This window comes from Pezoporus flaviventris, unplaced genomic scaffold, assembly GCF_033815535.1.
Source record: "Pezoporus flaviventris isolate CSIRO_AGI_PZ_B2104156 unplaced genomic scaffold, CSIRO_AGI_Pfla_v1 ptg000083l, whole genome shotgun sequence".
Taxonomy (NCBI): Eukaryota; Metazoa; Chordata; class Aves; order Psittaciformes; family Psittacidae; genus Pezoporus; species Pezoporus flaviventris.
Genome location: NW_026892631.1, coordinates 11,360,765 through 11,367,411, shown reverse-complemented (window position 1 = coordinate 11,367,411; position 6,647 = coordinate 11,360,765). Strand labels below are relative to the sequence as shown.

At 46.7% G+C, this 6,647-nt stretch overlaps 1 long non-coding RNA gene across 3 annotated transcripts; it reads left to right on the top strand.

The window, feature by feature from the left end:
- The first annotated feature begins 341 nt into the window (after positions 1-341).
- On the top strand, positions 342-4,608 carry LOC133280510 (uncharacterized). Of its 3 annotated transcripts, XR_009747195.1 has the most exons (3): positions 348-602; positions 2,018-2,240; positions 3,253-4,608. It is a non-coding gene; the product is annotated as an uncharacterized LOC133280510 (long non-coding RNA). The 3 variants fall into 3 exon arrangements; XR_009747197.1 differs by lacking the exon at positions 3,253-4,608 and having other exon boundaries at positions 342-437; positions 2,018-2,364; XR_009747196.1 differs by lacking the exon at positions 3,253-4,608 and having other exon boundaries at positions 2,018-2,364.
- The last annotated feature ends 2,039 nt before the right edge of the window (positions 4,609-6,647 follow it).

Below are 6,647 nucleotides of genomic sequence, written 5' to 3'. Positions count from 1 at the left end.
CCGCGGGCGCGCCCCGCCGCGCAGGGCCCCCCGGCATCGGCGCCGCCGCCGCCGCTCAGCGGGCGCCCCCGCCGGCCCCCGCCGGGCGCGGCCCCCCCGCCATCCGCCGCCGCGCTGGGCCCGGCGGGAGCCGCCTTCCCCCCGGCCGCGCAGGGAGAGCGGGGCCGGCCGGAGGCGGGGAGCGGCCCCGCGCTCTGTGCGCGCTGGCGGCGGGGCCGCGCTGCGCGCTGAGCCCGCTGCCCGCAGACGCACGGAGCAGGAGCGCTCCGCGGGTGCCCTGCGCGCAGCTCCTGCCCCGCCGAGGCAGCGGGAGGAGGGTTGATTCCGGGCTCGTTACCCTCCCGTCCCGTCCCGTCCTGTCCGCCCACCGTCGCCCTGTACGTACAAAGGAAACTTCGGTCGCATCCTCCGGCGGTACCCCCGCGGTGTGTCCGTGAGTATGGAAACAGCCAGCGCGGAGATGAAGGATGTTTCATTTTCTGAGCTCAGCTTATCGTATCTGGGTCTGAAATTCAGGAGGGGGCGTATGTTTAAGTGGTTTAAAGAGTCTTCGGCACTCATTTGAAAGGCAAAAGGACCAGAGGACGAGATCTAAAGCGTGAGTACTGCCTGAAAACGGGGTGACATCGTGCTCCCACTAATGTCAGTGGCAAACCCCCCACCATTCCGTGCAGGGGTTTCCAGCTTCACATTGTCAAATGGTGTGGAGTCTGTCAGACAGAACACAGTTGCCTTTCCTAGCCTGTATTTTTTGTGTGTTTAGGCTACAGATCACGACAAAAGGCAGCACGCAGCAGCGTGAGCCACGAGGAGACCTCTTTGTTGTGTGGTTTGTGTTTCTGTTCGACCTGACATGATTGAGGGGGAAAGTAAATGCAGACCCTACACTGCACAAACCTTACCCGAATATCCCATAAAACACGTTTTCAAATCAGGACAGAATAGAAAATTTATTACTTTGCCTGTTTTTCAGCTTTAGACAACCAAACTTTCATGCCTTCAGACCACAGAGGGGGAAAGCGGGACATCCAAGGCTGTTCTGTGATTTCCTACTGATTCATCCCGAGAGCATCCACCCCGACTCATGAGCAGACAGAGGCTGCCCCAGGAGATATTTCCTCAGCCCTTTGGAAGGCACCAGCTCTAGAAGAAAGCTGATTTACCAAGAAATCTTCTGGCAGCCAGCACAGGGCTTGGTGCACAGGTCTCCCAGAGAGCAACTTCTCCTCATGAGCAGGTCTGTGCTGCATGAGCAGCTATTTCAGGGAGGGGAGTTTGGGACTAGATACAGGAGAACTGCTTTACAGCAACCTTACTGATGCTACCTGAGGTTAGAAGTTCCCAGGTACCCTGTGGGAGTTGAAAGCATGCATATGTTCACTGGCCCAGGTTATCCACTCACCTTTCGTAGAATCCCAGACTGGTTTGGGTTGGAAGGGACCTTCAAGCTCATCCAGTTCCAACCCCCTAGCATGGGCAGGGGCACCTTGCACTAGAGCAGGTTGCTCCAAGCCCTGTCCAACCTGGCTTTGAGCACTGCCAGGGACGGGGCAGCCACAGATTTTTTTGGCAACCCACCAATTACACATTGAGGAGCACCCAACACCTGCATCCCTGGAGAGCAGCGTCCCAGGCCATCGCCTGCGCAGTCAATGGGGAGTACTTCCTCCGGTCTGCTGCTTGCTTAATTGCTAGCGTTGCTTCTCCAATCCTGTAATCATCATTTTGAACTTGCACAATCTCAGCCAAATGCTTCTCATCCAGTTTCTCTCAGACAATAGATGGCCAATTAGTCTGCAGTAAGTATTTAGACTGAATGAAGATGGGGAACTGGTAAACTGAAACAGTCGCCTGGCTGATTGCACAGCCACAGGGAATCACGTAGCTGCGGGACCTCGTAGAACCTCACAAAAGCCCCACAGCTCCATGGAATCACCCACCGGGGCTCAGCACTCTTAAGCCACAGTGTATTTCTTACTGCCTGTTTTCACCCTTTGCAGATGTTGTTTTCCAGCAGGCACCCCCAGCAGTGTGATAAGGAGTGGTGTAAGGAGTGAAACGGTCACTGGGTGGTCCTGGAAACTGATTTCTTCTCTTGAACTCTTCTGCATTTCAGCAGCTCCCTACGAATGTGTTAGAGCCTCTGCTGGCATCAACTGACATGGCTCAGCGGAGGAAATCAACTCAGCTGTATCTTTGGTACAATGAATACCTTACCAGGAATCACATCTATCTTTCAGGTAGATGAGCAAGCTGTTCTGTGTAATACACTTCCATTTGTCGGCAGGGCAAATGTAAAGTGTTAAAATAATTACCTACCTATGACAAATATAATTGTAACTATCTTTATTAAAGACACTAAATTGAACCATTTTTCTCTAACTTCTTCTATAGGGTAGTAAAATAAACCAGTGTGAAATGTTAAAAGGAAACTTTTCAGCTTAGTGATGTTTAAAATGTATTTTTAGTTCCCATTGCTTACTATAAAGTTGTCACTAAATGAAAACCAGCTTAATCTAATTTACACACAAAATTAATTCCTAAGAGCAGTTTGTGACTATTTCTAGCTTATGCACTGAACAGTGACTTTAGTATCACATATGAGTGCTAAACAGTCCTTTTTTCTTAGGAAGTTCTTCCCTGTGAGGGTGCTGAGACGCTGGAAGAGGTTGCGGACCGGGCTTGGAGCAACCTGCTCTAGTGGAAGATGTCCCTACCCATGGCAGGGGGTTGGAACTGGATGATATTTAAGGCCCCTTCCAAACCAAGCCGTTCAATGGTTCTCTGATAGGAGGCTCAGCACTCACAGTAATGCAGCTGGACTGCCCTTAGAAATAAGCTCTGTTCCAGATAATTGAGGTCAGTAATGGAGCAAAGCATGTCTAATGAATGGTGGGCACAAGTAGGACACAAATGTAGTGAAACCCCGCAGATGACCATGCAGCTAGACAACAGAAGATAAACATTTCTGGGAAGCAGTTTCTGGGGTAGACAGGCTTCTGAAAGTGAGAGCAGGACCATGAAGTAGAATCCCAAAGTCCTTTATCCGAGTTACCAGCCATGGGAAAATAGAAGGGAAAATGATGGAGCCAGGCTTCAGTAAGCACCAAAAGACCTGTTTGGTCTACGGAACAAGGGAATAAGTGTTGTTAATCATCTAAATTCAGCACATTTGAAGAAGATAAATCTGTCCATGTCAGTTACTAACATGTCTCTGAGGTTAAGTTTACACAATGTGGTTATTTTCATCAGGTGTGCTGCTCTGTGTTGTGACTACACTCCGGTGTTTCATTCTCCAAATCCTCTTGATCACCCTACCAAATAAGCTGGTCACTTTGTCACCGGACTGATGTGCACTGCTAGAGAGTGGCCATGCATCTAACTACAGTGGTGGACATCTTCCCATGTTGGGTGAAATAGCTTCATGGCAATAGCCAATATTTGAAGAAACAGCCCTAAAAATGCCATGTCCCAGGCAAAGGTCAAAGTGATGAGTGAAAAACACTCAAATTAGTCCCACAAAGTCCATCAGAGGATTCCTTTTTTAGGCATCCGTGTTTGTGGAAGATTGGAGCCATGGCTTATGATTCTCTGAAACAACTTTTAGACTTGGGAGGCATACTGAGTCTTTAGGAAAGTCAATGAGAAGGGCAATGTCATCTGAATGCCCTGTTTGCAGCATATTGTCTTTCAGACCAATCAATCTCTTGCGAGTACAAGAGCAGAGCTGTCCCCAAGCAGCAGAAGGTAGCACTCGAATGGGCACAATGGAAGCCTGCTTTCAGTCAGAATGATTTACTGTTGTCACAAATGGTGAGAACACCATTTTTACAACCAAGGAATCTGATGGTTACAGTTTTGCTTCTCTGCCCGAGATTATGTAAGGCAGAGAATGTTTCTGTATCCCAGCTAACGTAAAGGAAACAAATCACACATTTCTAATGTGCCAGAAATGGATAGGCAGTTCAATAGCTGCGGATCCAATTCCTTCTGATTGTCAGTTTCTACTCTATCCCCAGATTTTGTTTAATCATTTAAAAGAGCACTGGTACCAATTTCCTCCCCGTTTAAAGGGTTCTGGCTGCTTGCTTACTTCCCCCATAATGTGTTTCAAGAGCACAGTGGTGTCTCCAAGCAAAGGCAAACAGTATATGAAATCAGAATAAACCAGGATGACCCATTTTAGGTCATCTGCTGTAGTCTTCTGATTGCGAGAGCAATTACTGTACCTGTAGTGGTTCTTTTCTTGGAATGGGGCTGAAAGTCGTGAGCAGGTGAAGCATCACTTGTTCTCTTCAGGGAGCAACCTAGTATGGTCTGCTATACACGAAGCTCCTGCACAGGTCTCTTGAACTGCCTCATCTTATTCTGTTAATGCTATTACAGCTTGTGGCCCTCTATTAACCACCCTAAACAATCTCCTTCCTTTTCACATGGATGTAACTTGAGATGGGAGTGTTTTGTTGGCCGAAGCAAAACCGTGGCCCCAGGACCATGACTGGAGCCCGTTGCTGAGAATGAGGGACACTGTTTTTAAAACAAGGTTGGCACTAGCCACTGGGAAGTGCCACAATCACTCCTCTGGGTGCTGCTTCTTAATACCTGCAGTGCAGGAGCGTTAAAGATGGTCACAGAAAACACACCAGTGGGCCCATTGGCTCTGAAAAGGCAGCTGCTTTGGGGTGATTACTTTTTGAATCCATGTGAATTCCATGAAAATATTTTCAAAAAAGCAAAAAGCCCAAAAGTTCTGGAAGCTTCCAAGCATCCAGGTTTTTTATATTTTTAGAGTAAAACATTTTTATTTCTAAATCTCTCTGGTTTTGATTTAAGTTCGCCTAATGTTAGAGTACAGCGTTACATAAACTAAAAGATGGTAGCCTCAAACATTTCAGTTCACTTCGTTTTTCTGTTAGAATTGTTTTGTCCAGTTGATTTTTTTTAAGGAATTTCAAAGTGTTCAGGTTGCATTCCTGATCAGAAATCCCTAAAACGATCGTGAAAGTGAAGTGTTATCCTCTGCACAGCTGATGCACTCCCTCATGCTCATGGCATGCTCAAGTGCATTCAGAGAGCATGTTCCCTTCTTACTCAGAGTACCTTTTTTAACTTGAAATCTCTTTGACAGTGTTTTCATTAAGGAAGTGCCCAGTTTCCAACATCATGGCCCAAGTATAACCAAGTGCTCAACAGGGAGCTGTGATTCATTTAGAATACATCAGATTTTGCAACGATGCTATATTGCCACACTATCATTAATAATTATTCTAGTGTATCACAATGGAGTCTCATGTCCTTAACTGTTTGAATTGAATAGGAACTGCTCAATTACAGAGTGCGAAACAGTTTCTCTCCTGTGAATGACTACAAAGGAGAGCAAATGAGTGAAGTCAGGGTTAAAAGTGACAGGATCAGGCTGATACAAGCCATGGGTACATGCTGTGCTTTGCAGGTTTCTCTGCCCTAAGGAATAGCTGTGAGTTTGATTGGTTTTCCCAAAATCCATCTCTTAAGATCTTACCTAATCTTTCTCTTGATTTCTCCAGTTTATCTATCTCATGCTGACACCTGTAATACCTCTCAAACTAGTATTTGCTGATGAATTCGTGAGCATGCTATTTAGCAGCTCCTCTTCGGAAAGTAAGGAAGAAATCAAATATAACACTATTGCACTACAGCTGGAAAAGAAGATTCCTTAGGGAGACAGGAAGGAAAAAAGAAAGGGAAAGCCAAAGCAGGGAGAAGGACGCTGCACGAAATAGAAGGAGACAGAAGAGTGAGAAAACTGCCTTTGATGAAGGCTGGATTTGGGTTTGAATTTTCATGTAGTCTGGACTTCTTTCATCAGCTTCTTTGAAGCTGATTCTTGATCTCCTTGATGGAGAGAAGGAAACCCCTAAACTTCATTCATTTGTAAAGCCAAATGCTGAAACAAACTTCTTTCTTGATTTGAGGACATTCCACTCAGGGAAATAGAGCCATTTTTAAACCCATGTCAGTAATCAGCTTCCTAGTGAAGTAAAGTCTAGTGTTATGGGAGGGAAAGAATGGTGATGGATGGGATACTGGGAAACGCAGGTGGATAGCAGAGAACAGAAGTGAATGTGGGGAGCCCTGCAGCACACACACACACACACACCACTCACTCACACTGTAGGACCTGAACCCACCCTGCACTAGGAAGAAAAGGGTAAGTCCTTCTTTGGCTGTCCTCTTCAGTACATTGTCTGTAAATCCGGGATGTGGGGAATGCTGGAAGGGATTCAAAACCAGACCTGAGGACAGAAATCCAGACCTGGGGAATCTAGCATCTGCAGGGGAGGATGGGCTGTAAGCAGCTTGCTGTGAAGCATGAGAAACTCCTTAAGTGCTAATAGCTTCTAAAAAGCTAATGGCTTCACAGGGCTGGAAGAGAAGAGTGTGCTTGACATTTTCTCAGGCAGGGTTATGGATGTCCTGATAGGAAGTGAAGAGCAGGGAGAAGAGGACAGACCCATCATTTTGTTCTCAGGCATTTCTTGTAATTGACATAGAACCATAATTTCTGAGGATTCTCTCATCTCACTCTTGATAACTTCATCTTCCAAATGCTTCAGTGAGTGGTGACAACCCCCTTCCACAAAACAATGGAGAATGCAGGGCTTCAG